General features: G+C 45.5%; 1 long non-coding RNA gene across 1 annotated transcript; it reads left to right on the forward strand.

Annotated features, from left to right (window-relative positions):
* Positions 1-1,718: 1,718 nt before the first annotated feature.
* On the forward strand, positions 1,719-5,198 carry LOC147375318 (uncharacterized). Its single transcript, XR_015161387.1, has 2 exons — positions 1,719-2,145; positions 3,370-5,198. It is a non-coding gene; the product is annotated as an uncharacterized LOC147375318 (long non-coding RNA).
* Positions 5,199-12,327: the final 7,129 nt, after the last annotated feature.

Below are 12,327 nucleotides of genomic sequence, written 5' to 3' on the forward strand. Positions count from 1 at the left end.
GGCACTGTGCTAGGTATGTATGCATACTGAGTCACTTCAGTTGTGTCTGACTCTTTTCGATCCCAGGGACTGTAGCCGGCAAGGCTCCTCTGTCCATGGGATTCTCCAGGCAAGAATACTGGAGTAGGTTGCCATGCCCTCCTCCAGGGAATTTCCTGACCCAGGGAATTGTACCCACATCTCTTGTCTCCTGCATTGGCAGACAGGTTCTTTACTATTGAGCCACCTGGAAAGCCTGTTCTAAGTATATTATATGTATTATCTCATTAAATATAGCAATCCTGGAAAGAAAGTGATTTCCTCCACATTTTATTGATTAGGAAACTGAAGCATAGAACAGTGTAATCTTTCTTAAGTCATGTAATGACATTCTGGATTAATTATCTATACTTAAGAAACTTATAGAAAGTTGCAAAAATAGACAAAAAGTGATTCAGTGTGATCATCCTAACATAGCAGCTATTATTTTGCCTAGCTCCTGTATGCTTGGCATATACTTAAGATTTTATTATTCATAAAATGTTATCTCACTTTTTTATTTATTTAACATTATATCATAAGCATTTTTCCAGGTAACTATGTTGCCCTCAAACTATTGTTTTTCATGGCTGCAGACTGTCAAATCAGGTGTAAATACCTGACTTTAATTAACCATTTCCCATGGCTGTACACTAAAATTGCTACCAATGATTTTATATTATAAATAATCACTCTTCTTTCTTTTATTTAAAATGGTCTCCTTTCAGCAGGATTATTTCCTTCGGGCAGACTCCCAGACACAGAAATAAGAGGTCAAAGGGTATGGATATTTTAAGGCTTTTGATAACTGCTGCAAATGCCTTTCTCATGGGAACTTTCAACTTCACTGCCCATGTCTAGATACCTTCTTTACCTGTCCCTCTTTCCCTAGTCCCTTTTGCCCAGTCACAATGCTTCCTTGACCCTCAGTCTCCTTATCTGTGAGATGGAATGAATGACTCTGCTCTGCCAACCCCTTGAGCTGGAGATACAAGTGATTCAGAGACCGCATAGGGAAGAGAATGTTATTCTATTCAATGTCCTATTTATACAACATGGCACCAGACTACATGAGTTGGGAGCCCATATCTGTCACTCAGGAGCTGTGTGTCTTTGGGCAAGTTACCAACCTCTCTGTACTTCAGTTTCCCCATCTGCAAAACAAGAGTGAAGAAAACAATAGCAAACTCCACCCCCCACCCCAAGAGTTGCAGATGAAGTTTTAAGGAGTTATTTTATACAGAAAGCACACAGCAAGAGCCATGGTTGCTATAGAAGTGGTGTCTGATAAGGGAGGCAGCACTAGCAGAAAAAGCTCCAGCATTCCTTCCTACGGGGCTGCCCCGAGGGGAGGGGGCACTTGCCAGGTGCCCAACAGACGGACTTTTTGTGGAAACAGCTGATCTAACTCTAATGGCAGTGACCATTACTCCCTCTCTGCAGCCTGCCCAGTATGGGGTCTGCGTTTCTCTGCCCCCAACCCCACCACCACTCCGCCCTCGGGCTGCTGTGGCCCGATCTTATCCCTTTTTCATCAGGCTGCCTAACTGACCGGAAAATGCAAACGCATCCCTAAATGCTTGAAACCCCCCCAACAACCCCCAGCCTTCCCCCCGCCCCCGTTCCGGGAAGCCCGGCCCCAGCGCCAGCCTGACGAGCAGCACTTAATTCTTTATTGAAAACCATTAACTGGAGTTCAGTTCTCTGAGCCCCAGTTTCAAATTACCCACAGGAAACGCCAGGCTGAGAGAGTGGCTTTCAAGGGCAGAGTCATCTCCTCGAAGAGACTGGCTCCGGGACTGGGGCTGTGGGGACTTATTTATTTTGAGAGGCAGTAACAGCAACAGCAGCAATCATTTCAACTCCTGGATGCATAAAAGCAGGCGAAGCACCCTCCTCTTCCTGCTCTTCCTCCCTGTCTTTAACAATAACCCAAAGCATCAAGGCTGGCAGGAAGTATTATCACCCAGGATGGATGGGAAACCGATGGCCTGAGGGTCACACAAGCAAGCAGGCAGGCAGGCTCCGGATCTCCCTGCCTGTGAGCCCCATGACCCTCCTGTCACAGCACTTCACGGACCACCCATAGCGGGGCCTGCCCGGTGAGAAGCACTGCAAGGGAGACAGGTGAGGGGAATGGGACTCTGGCCCTTGACCAGAGACCAGTCGTGACTGGGCGGGGAGACAAAGAAAAAGACAAGGGTCTCAAAGACCCTGGTTCTAGTGGGGCCTGTCACTAACTGCCTAACCCACGGTGGGGTTAATTATTATTCATGGGACATGAAGGGAGAGGCATTGCTAGAAGAATAAGGACAGGAGTGGGGAAACCGAAAAAAGTGTATCCTCAGTCCTCTCTATCAAGATTTCTAGCCAACTGGAAAGAAACCGCATTCATTCATTCATTTTTGAATCGCCGAAGGTTACACTGAGCAAAGTACAAAGAATTCTCACTGACTCCTCCAAACAGCATTTTGAAGTGGTACTACTAGTCTCCCCACCAACCAAGAAGGAAAGTGAGGCTCCAGGAGTTTGGGTGATTCTCTCATAATTACACACAAGTAGCAGAATCTTCACCCTGACTTCACGATTCCCACGACTTCTTTGTCACCATCACAGTCACAATTTGATGAACATCTGCACTGAGACCCAACAAGGGCATGGAGACCACAAAGGCCCTGTGGATCTTCAGGGAAGGTATCCCAGAGTTGAGAGGTGGGAGAGACTTGGCCAAATGAAAAAAGCAGGGGAGAAAGTTCCACAAAGGGGCAATGACACAGCCCGGGGTTGGGGATATCAAAGCACACGGCGTGTTAAGGCGACTCAGGAATTGCTGAACTGTCTGAACTAAGCACAGACAGTACAGAGGGGCCCTGCCCTCTGGAAGTATGCAGCCCCCAGGAGAGAGATGAAAACACATCAAATGACTTAGTATTTGAGGCAAATTGGGTAAGAATTTTTTTCTGAGTAAAAAGAGATTTCTACTTGTGTATCTTGCCTCCTCCGCCCAGGAGCCTGAGACGCAGCTGAACAAGGAGGCTGGGGGTGGGAAAGAGCTTTGGCCTCAAATCAGGGGCCTCCTTCCCCAAGGCTGACTTACCATCTCTGTGAATCTGGATTTTCTCTTCTCTACAAAGCCCCCTTCCCAGCACTTCACATTACTATACCTGACAGCAGCTTGAAAAGAATCAAGAGATTGGGTTTTATTCTCATTTACTTCGTTATACAAAATGTGAATACTGAGGTTCAGAGACATTAATAACTTGCTTATAGGCATTCCCAGAAAATACTTGACGTGAAATTTGATCTCAAATATAATGGATTCCTCTGCCTTTCTGTCACTTCCACCCACAGATCCTATTCAGCTCTCTGGAAAGCCCAATGCAATAAGCCTGCTCCTCTGTCCACAACACCCCTTCGGATGGATGAAGACAACAGCTGTTGTTCTCACATCTCCTCTTTCCAGCCAAACACTCCCAGATTTTGCACCCAATATGATTACCAAATTACTACAGGATTTAGCCACCCTTGAGAAAGAAACAAGAAAGAACAAACAATAGAAGTAGTTCCCTGATGCCCAGGCTGGTCTCTTGCCTCTGGATCGGCAGCCAGTACCGCAGTGAACTACCCGCGGAAAACAGTCACAGCCTGTTTGCCTTCCCTAGTCCCTCAGCTCCCACAGCCAAGCTGGACACCAGCTTGGACACTCCAGGGATCTGTCTCCACCTAAACCTTGTCCCGTCCCTGCCCCTGACTGGCCCTTATTTGAGCTGGGTCCATTTTCTTGGCCACATTGCTGACTGCAGTGCACGCTCATTCCAGAAAATGCCGACCTCTGCTCCAAGCCGCCTTGTCGGCAGTTTCCCAGACATAGCTGGACTGTTTATTTATTTATTTTTGTGTTAGCAGAGAGGAGAAAATCACATCGGCCTAAAATGAATACTAATGAAACGCCTTCGTTAGCTTCCTTTGTGATCAGAATGAAAAATCGGATTTCCGCAGAATTGCAAGCCATATATTTCTTTCCCCCAACCTTTTTCTTTCTTTTTTTTTTTTTTTTTTTGCCCTTTCCTCTGATAGGAAGATTAGGGACAACCAAGAAGGAAAGTTAAAGTCATTCCATAAAAGATATCTGCATTTTTAGGGGTGCCTTTGTTGCAGAGGGACAAGGAGGTGCAATTTCTCCAAACCCATTTTTCTCAGCCTGTAAAGCAAATGTACCTATTTGTCCTCTGCTGCAACAATGCCAGCTGCATTCAATCAACTGAGAAGCTGCAAGCCATAAACCTTCTTCCCCCAGCTACTGGGGTGGGGGTGGGGGGAGGGAGCAAGCAAGAGAGGAGGCATGCCATAAAAATTCATCAGAATAATGTAGGGATGAGACGCTCTCAGATCGCCGGCAAGCAATCAACCAATCACTCATCTCGTGGCATTTACAGCACGTCTCATTCCCCTGTTCCTTAAGGACAATTGATTTTTCCTGATTCCATTAGCATAATGGCGTGGAAAATGTCTGCAGTGCAATATTTCTGGAAAGTTCCAACAAGTAGGCTGGGCACTGGAGTGTGACCATCTCCATAAAGCTTCCTCAGGCTCTGCGGCAGACATGGCCACAGCCACTGCACAAGGCCCAGAGAGAATGGCGCAGCCTCCAAAACTTGGGGGTCCAAGGGCACCTCAGGGGTGTCTAACTAGGTAATTGTCATTGATATGAAACCCCTCATCTTCTCATCCCTGAACAAAGAGGCATTTTTTTTCATGCAAGACAGGGCACTACGGATTGAAACCCACCCAGCCCAGGAGGGATGATGTAGGTTTCCAATCCTAGGTCCATTTGTGGGCTTTCGAAGCTCCTGGATTTGGGAGCCAAGAAAAGAATGCCTAAGGTGGTTATTCATTTGTGTGTGAACAGGAGGCTGCAGGAGTGGGTGCAGGAGTCATTATTCTGCTCCTCCATCAGCGGGGTCACCATCACCTTCTCCACTGAAACAGCATACACGTGAGGAGGGGATGTGAGGAGTTTGGGTCATGTAGACCTAGGTTGAAATCTGCTTCTTCTTTTTATTTTGTGTGTGACCATGGGCTACAGTTAATGAATCTCTCTGATCCTCAGTTTCTCTGTGAAAATTAGGGGCCTCATTAATTCACAGGTCACTGGGATAATTAAAGGAAAATGTGCAAAGTTCTTAGCATGATGCAAATGCAATGACTATTCAACAATCAAATTCTTGTCCCTCCCCCTTTCTCCAAACTTCAGTTCTCTCCTTCTCCATCAGCAATGGAATTCTCGAACTATGTCAGTTTCAGCTGGTCAAGGTGGTGAATCTTGAAAGTGCCAAAAGGAAACATACAAAACCCATCTACTCTTTCAAGCAAGATGGAAACCTGGCTATGCCCTTTAGAATGTGCTTGGGGAAACTCTGTACTCTTATTCCACCTCCTGAGTCAGCCCCTATCTCTTCTCTTACCCTCTCCTTTATTCTCACATTGCACTAGAGGGGTCTTTCTAAAACACTACATATATGACTGTCATGCCCCTGCCTAAAACTCCTCCTTGGTTCCTCACTGCCGTTGTCTCTTCAGCTCAGACTGGGTCTCCTGAATGCATGAATGAAAGAATGCATGTGTGCTCAGTCGTGTCCAACTCTTTTGCAACCCCATGGACTGTAGCCCACCAGGCTCCTCTGTCCAAGGGATTTCCCAAGCAAGAATACTGGAGTGGGCTGCCATTTCCTACTCCAGGAGATCTTACCACCCCAGGGACCGAACCCATGTCTCTTGCATCTCCCACATAGTCAGGTGAGTTCTTTACCACTAGCGCCACCTGGGAAGCCCATTGTCTAAGGCTCTACACTTATTTCAGTGTTTGGTCACTGTTTGGGTGCTGGCCATGGTCCTGAATCTTTAAGCGCAACGGAAAGAAGAAAGTAATAAAGAAACCTGGAGTGTGGTGAAAACAATCCACATTCAGATAACCTTTAAACAGCGAGCCTTTGGAAAGCAGAAGGGGGCAGGGATTCTGGGCACTTAAGTTCCAGTCCTGGCTCTGCTGCAAACACTCTGCTCAAGACACAAAGCCTTTCCAGATCTCAATTTTTCTTGCCTGTCAAATGGAAACAAAAATCTGAACTTCCCATATCACAAGATTGCTCTAAGGGTTACAAAGATGATGTCTGTGGATATTTTAGTGATCTTTTTTGAAATTGCTTGCTATGAAAGGGCTGTAAGTTTCCTTCCAGCCCTTTAAGTGCTCACTGACCAAGAATTATCCACAACTGACCACCTCTACTTCCTTACCTCCAAATTGCTCCTCAGTCTATGCTATGTGGCTTCTGAACCCATCACTCTGACAGAACAGTTCTCAAGAATGACCTCATGCTACTAAACTCATTGGCATTTTTCAATCCTTATTACACTTGCTCTCCTAAGACCATGTTTCTTGCTCTCAAGCACTTACCTTAGGATATAATTATGCATTCATTTGTGTGACTGTTATATTAATACCTGCTCCCCAACTAGACTGTGAACTCCATAAGATTAGGAATTGCATCTGTTTTTGTTCACCACTGCAAACCCATGTCCTGGCACAATGGTCATGAGGAGTAGTCTCCCCCATGACTTAGCAGGAAGGCAGGCAGTGTGCCCAGAGTAGGCCTGACCATATCTAGCACTGAGACTCCAACAAAAGCCTGGAACCTCCTGGAAGTCCAAGAGACAACTTCCCAATGCCAGAGCTTCTGCCCCAAGCTTCATGGGGCTTAGAGCTCTGAGAAGGCCTCCACCCTCTTGAAAAACATGGGTGACATGATAAAGACTGGCATGGTGTCTATCCACCTGAACACAGTAAGTATAAAAAGGTAAGTATCATGGGATAAGATCTGGGAAAACACTGAGCCCAGATGCTTTGCTGTATGAAAAATGAAAACCAAGGCCAGAGAGTAAGTGTGATCTCTCTACAGTCTCATAGTGAGTTAGTGTCCTCCATAGTACAGAGAGAGAAAGAGGCAAGAAGTGTGATCTCTCAGGTCCCTTGGACTCCCTTCTCTGGACTACCATGACCTCTAGGCTGCCTTCTACCATAATGTATGTGCCCTTGAGTGGTCATTTTCTGTTCATGTCTGCCTCCTCCTGAAGGGCAAAGGTGGTATCTGATTGGTAGTATTGTATTTCCAGGGACTAGCTTAAAGTGTGACACACAGAAGGGATCAACCAATGTTTCTTAAATAGACACTGGATGGTGAAGAGATTGAAGGAGTGGGTGTTGAGGTATAAGAAGTCTGACTGTGAACAAGGCTCTGAGCCCCACCTAGCTCCAGAGCCCAATAATGAGAGATGGTCAATCTCTGGATATCCCTCAAGAGCCAGCCTTGGGCTCCATGGTGAAGTCCCATGGTATGCTACTGAGTTTTCAGCCTGTTCACCCAAGAAAGCCAGAGTCATTCCATAACCTCCTGGGAATGACAACTTTAGAGTTCATGATTCATCCTTGCAGGTAACACAAAGCAGAGAATATTATCTGTTTGCATTTGAAAGCCAGGGAGACTGAGGTTCTTCTATCCATTCCATGGGGAGGCATAAGCAGAGGTTTTGCAGTTAGAGCCCCCAAATGTAAATTCCAGCTTCTTTACTTACAACTATAAACCAAAGTCCACAGTGTAGATTTATGAGGATATAGAAAATATGAGCTTTGCCTTGAAGGAGCTTTGTTGTTGTTTAATTGCTAAGTCATGTCTGATTCTTCTGTGACTCCATGGACTGTAGCCTGCCAGGCTCCTCTGTCTAGGATATTTTCCAGGCAAGAATACTGGAGTGGGTTGCCATTCCCTTCTCTAGGGGATCTTCCCAACCCAGGGATCAAACCCACATGTCCTGTGTCTCCTGCACTGCAGGCGGATTCTTTACCACTGAGCCACCAGGAAAGTCCAGGAGCTTACACTCTATTAATAGGAAAAAGACATGTCAACGAGAACTCTATTGCAGGTAGAATGTGATTAAAAGTCCCCCAAACAGGATGGTACTGGAAGCTCATAGCCAACTGGGAAGAAAGCTTAATGGAGAAAACAGCCTCTCATCTGAGTCTTGAAAGATGCATGGGATTTTAATGGTACAGAAAGGAAGAATATCCTGGTGAAAGAGGAAGCAGGAGAGCATGGGGCGTGTTCCTGGAATGAGAAGTAAGCTTGTTTGACTGGAGGGTTTAGTGGATACATGGAATATAAGTGGAAGTTGAGACATAAAAGTAAGTTGGGCCAAAGTAAAGAGACTTGAATGTTGTTTAAATACTCAGAGAGGTTAAATAACTTATCCCAGAACACACAGCGTCAGCGTGGGATCTAAGACTGGGCTCCTGAATGCTTCCCCTTTACCACTTTGCCCTCATCTTCAATTTGAGTAATGGCACAACAGTTGGCAGAGCCAACACATGAGCACAAAAACACATGGAAAAGAAATAATCAGAATTAGTGTAGCTGATTGTGGAGAGATTAGAGACTCTAAAAAAGAAAAGTGTAAATTACAGGGTGAAAGCAAGGAAATATGTTTTGCCCCATACCTCTACAAGAAGTATACTCTACCATCCATCAAACTCATGTTTAGAATAGCTCACTTCTAAAAAAAAAAACAAAAAACAAAAAACTTTGCCATGGGCATATCATGTGGATACATTCAGTATCAATTAAACACCCCATCACAATTTTTTCCTTCAGAAATATTTATCTTTGCTAACATTTTTTCATGGAAAATGCAAAGGCAAATTTCAGACCAGCTCACAAATTCTGAATTATCACAAACTGTGAATTTGTTAGTGAAGAGAAGCTGAGATTGGAACCAGGTGATTCAAATATTCAGCAGCTTTAGAATGCTCTATCAAAATGTTCCAGCATCCCCCAGGCTCTAACAAATTGACTTTGCAGAAGGATAGCATGGGCTTAGCCAGACCCATGTCCAAGGATCTGCTCAGACACTATCTAGCTATGTGACCAGGCGCTCCAGCTTCACTCCACCCCTTAGGGCCCATCTCATATTGTGAGGATAAAATAAATCAGGCAATGGATTTGGAGTCTATCACAGATCTCACATTCTAGAGGGGGGAGACAGAAAAGAAAACAAAATAAGTGAAATGGGATGCCCCAGCTCTGTAGGTAGGGTTTCAGGCCAGCGCAAGAGAACTATTTGTGTGTTAACAGGCATAAGAAGCTTTCCAGGTGGCACTAGTGATAAAGAACCCGCTAATGCAGGAGATATAAGAGATACAGTTCCGATCCCTGGGTTGGGAAGGTCCCCTGGAGGAGGGCATGGCAACCTACTCCAGTATTCTTGCCTGGAGAATCCCATGGACAGAGGAGCCTGGTGGCCTACAATCCATAGAGTCACAGAGTCAGACACAACTGAAATGACTCAGCACACGCTCAACAGGCATAAAGTCACCTTTTGCTTCTGCCTCTCTGAGAGGCACTAAGCTTACCCTTTTATGTAAATTATTTATTGTTGTTATGATGGAGGTTATTACGTCTCCATTTTACAGAAGAGGAGACTGAAGCTCAGCGTATCTTGTCCAAAGTCATATGGCAAAGAAACTATAGGCTGAGATTCCGACCAACACCTCTCTAAGGGCCTGTATGTGCCATCTCTAAGTTATGCCATCTTGGAAGCCCAGTGGGTGTCACCATGGAGACCTAATCTGTATATCCACCTTGCAATCCTGGGGTAGTAGGGATCTTTCTCGAGTGAGGCTCCAAGAACCTTGGGAGAAATGGTAAAGAGAACTTTGGAAGTGATGTTCATGTAAGAGTCACAAACTTAGAGAGGCAATAAAGGCAGTCTAATACCAGAATGGAGTAGTAGTGTGGAGGTGCCTTTTGAGGTAAGAGATGGTTGAAACATGAATGTCTCATTGGGGAAATTAAAGGAGCCGCAGGGTTCCCAAGTTTTGGAGGGGAGTTCTGGCTCAGAGATTCAATAGCAAAATGAGGGTGGGGAGGGGCACTGCTGGTCCCAGGTCTAGGTTCTCAGCTACTTCCTGCTCCCCACCAGGAAGAGGTGATACTCCTGGTATGGCTGAGGATGGATGCAGAGTCTGAGTGTATCTTGCTGTGGAGGAGTGTGACGTAGGGAAAAGGCTAAAAGTTTGGTAGAGCCAGATGCTCATCCTCATCGGAGGCCACATACCTGATCAAATCAGTGTAGTACAACTCTCCAGCATCCTTAAAACCCTTCTTGGACTTCACTGGCTCTGAGATGCTTTCCATGACCTATTCCCTTAGGTTTGATCAATCTCTCCCTCTGACTTCCTGTTGTGACATCTTCCTCACCATAAAAACCACTGTCAGTTTACATGCCTATCGCCTTGTCCAAAGTGAGAGATTCCCTGGAACAAAGACCTACATCTGAGGCATGACTGGGTCCCCAGGGCCTGGCACAAAGTCCTGCTTAAGTGCAAGCTTGGGAACTGTTTGTTGAACTGGATAACAAAAAGAGTGCTCACCAAAAAAGAAATACAAAGGCATAAGAAGAGCAGTTGTGTGTGTGTGTGTGAGTGTAAGGGGTGCTTGAGGTCACACCCTGCCCCTACCCTTTGAGGGAGCAAACCTCATTTCTGGAACTAAGATAAGCCTCCTACCTACACAGAATGTTCAGCCACCTTCACAACTTCTAGGTTAAACCTTCTGCAGGGAGTTCAACAGCAATCCTGGTGTTTTCTAATGAACTTCAACTACTTAAAACCAACCTCAAGCTGATGAACACCTGTAGAGGCTTCTAGAAAAATGCAGACAGACACCTCACCCTTTGCAGAGACGTCTTCAAATACTACATGAGACTACTGTCTGGGCAGAGTCTTCCACGTGGTCACCTGAGAGATCTTTCCTAAGACTGATCCCATCACGGCCAAGCTGAAAATCAAATTGTAAGGTGATCAGCCCTCTGCCCCACCCATACTGCTACTCTGGCCATTTGCCAAAAACACTCTGTTCACATCTCTGTGCCTTTGCAGATGCTGTTCCCTCTGTCAGGAATTCCATACCCATCTCCACTTCCTCTACCCCAATCCCAAGCAAAGGATCTGATACACCTTAGGAACTATCCTAGTTTGGGTTTCCCCAGAAACAAATTCTAAAACAAGGATTCATTTACAGGTTGTATACTTGGGAAATATAGTGTAGTATACTTGAGAAATATTTAGGTCCCTTCTAGAGTTTCCTGAAACACTAGAAGGGACCTTGAGAAGTGAGACAGAGAAGGGAAGGCACCAATAAAGGGTGCAGCAATTTACCTCCATGAGTAAATAGAACCTGACTGCGGGATCCAGTGTAGAACTCTTGTCTCAAAGTTACCCAGCCTGGAGGGTGAGGGAGCTGGGCTGTTTATCCACCAGATCCCATCCTTCATTGACTGAGAGCTGCTCTGGGGGAGGTGGGATGCTAACAACCTGGTACTGCTCAGAAATGGTAAATGCTGGGGGCCTGAGAGTGGGCACTGATAGCATCTGCTTTAGATGCTTAGACATTTTGCTGGACAAATGGTTGACATGCAACTCAATAATGATGATAATAATTACTAATATTTATAATAATTAGTATATAATTACTAATAGTTTGCTGTGTTTCCAGCACAGTCTAAGTACTTAATACTTTTTTAACCCTTCTAACAACCTAACAACTGAAGTTATTGCTATGTCCAATTTACAGATAAGGAAACAGAAGCACAGAGTCAAGTAACCTACTCAAAGCTGTGCAGCTAATTACTGACAGTACCAGGACTGAACCTTGGCAGTCTGGCAGGTAGGTGCCCTACTTACTCTACCCATACAATCTGGAGATGCTCCACCTTAGAACCTGGAGCTGCCATTTCATGTAGTCTTGGACAAGTTAGACCACAAGCTTTAGTTTCCTGATCTGTAAAATGGGGGGCCATACCACTTGATTCCTGTACACACAGCAGAAGCTAGTGTATTAGGGCTGGGCTAGAACTTGGTCTCCATCTATAAAAGGAACTCAAAAGTCTCTCCCAGCTCTGGCACTCAGCTGTCTTGTAACTCAACCTCCTGCATCCTTCTGTGACCTTGCTTAGGTGCACAGCCCCTCATGAGCCTCATTTGTCTCTTCCATGAAGCAAAAATGCTTCCAGTGTCATCAGGGGAGAGGAGGTTGTCTTCCTGCCACCCAATCCTCCTACCAAGAATCCTGACATAATGGCTATAGGAAACGCCAAAGTCTGGGCTGAGGGTCAAATTCAAATTCCAACTCAACCACCACCAGCTGTGGAGCCTTCAGCAAGTCATTCATGCAAATCTCAGTTTCTCCACCTGAAACGCAG

Source organism: Bos grunniens, chromosome 3 (genome assembly GCF_055505025.1).
Source record: "Bos grunniens cultivar Pamir isolate PY7600 chromosome 3, Bosgru_T2T1.0, whole genome shotgun sequence".
Classification (NCBI taxonomy): domain Eukaryota; kingdom Metazoa; phylum Chordata; class Mammalia; order Artiodactyla; family Bovidae; genus Bos; species Bos grunniens.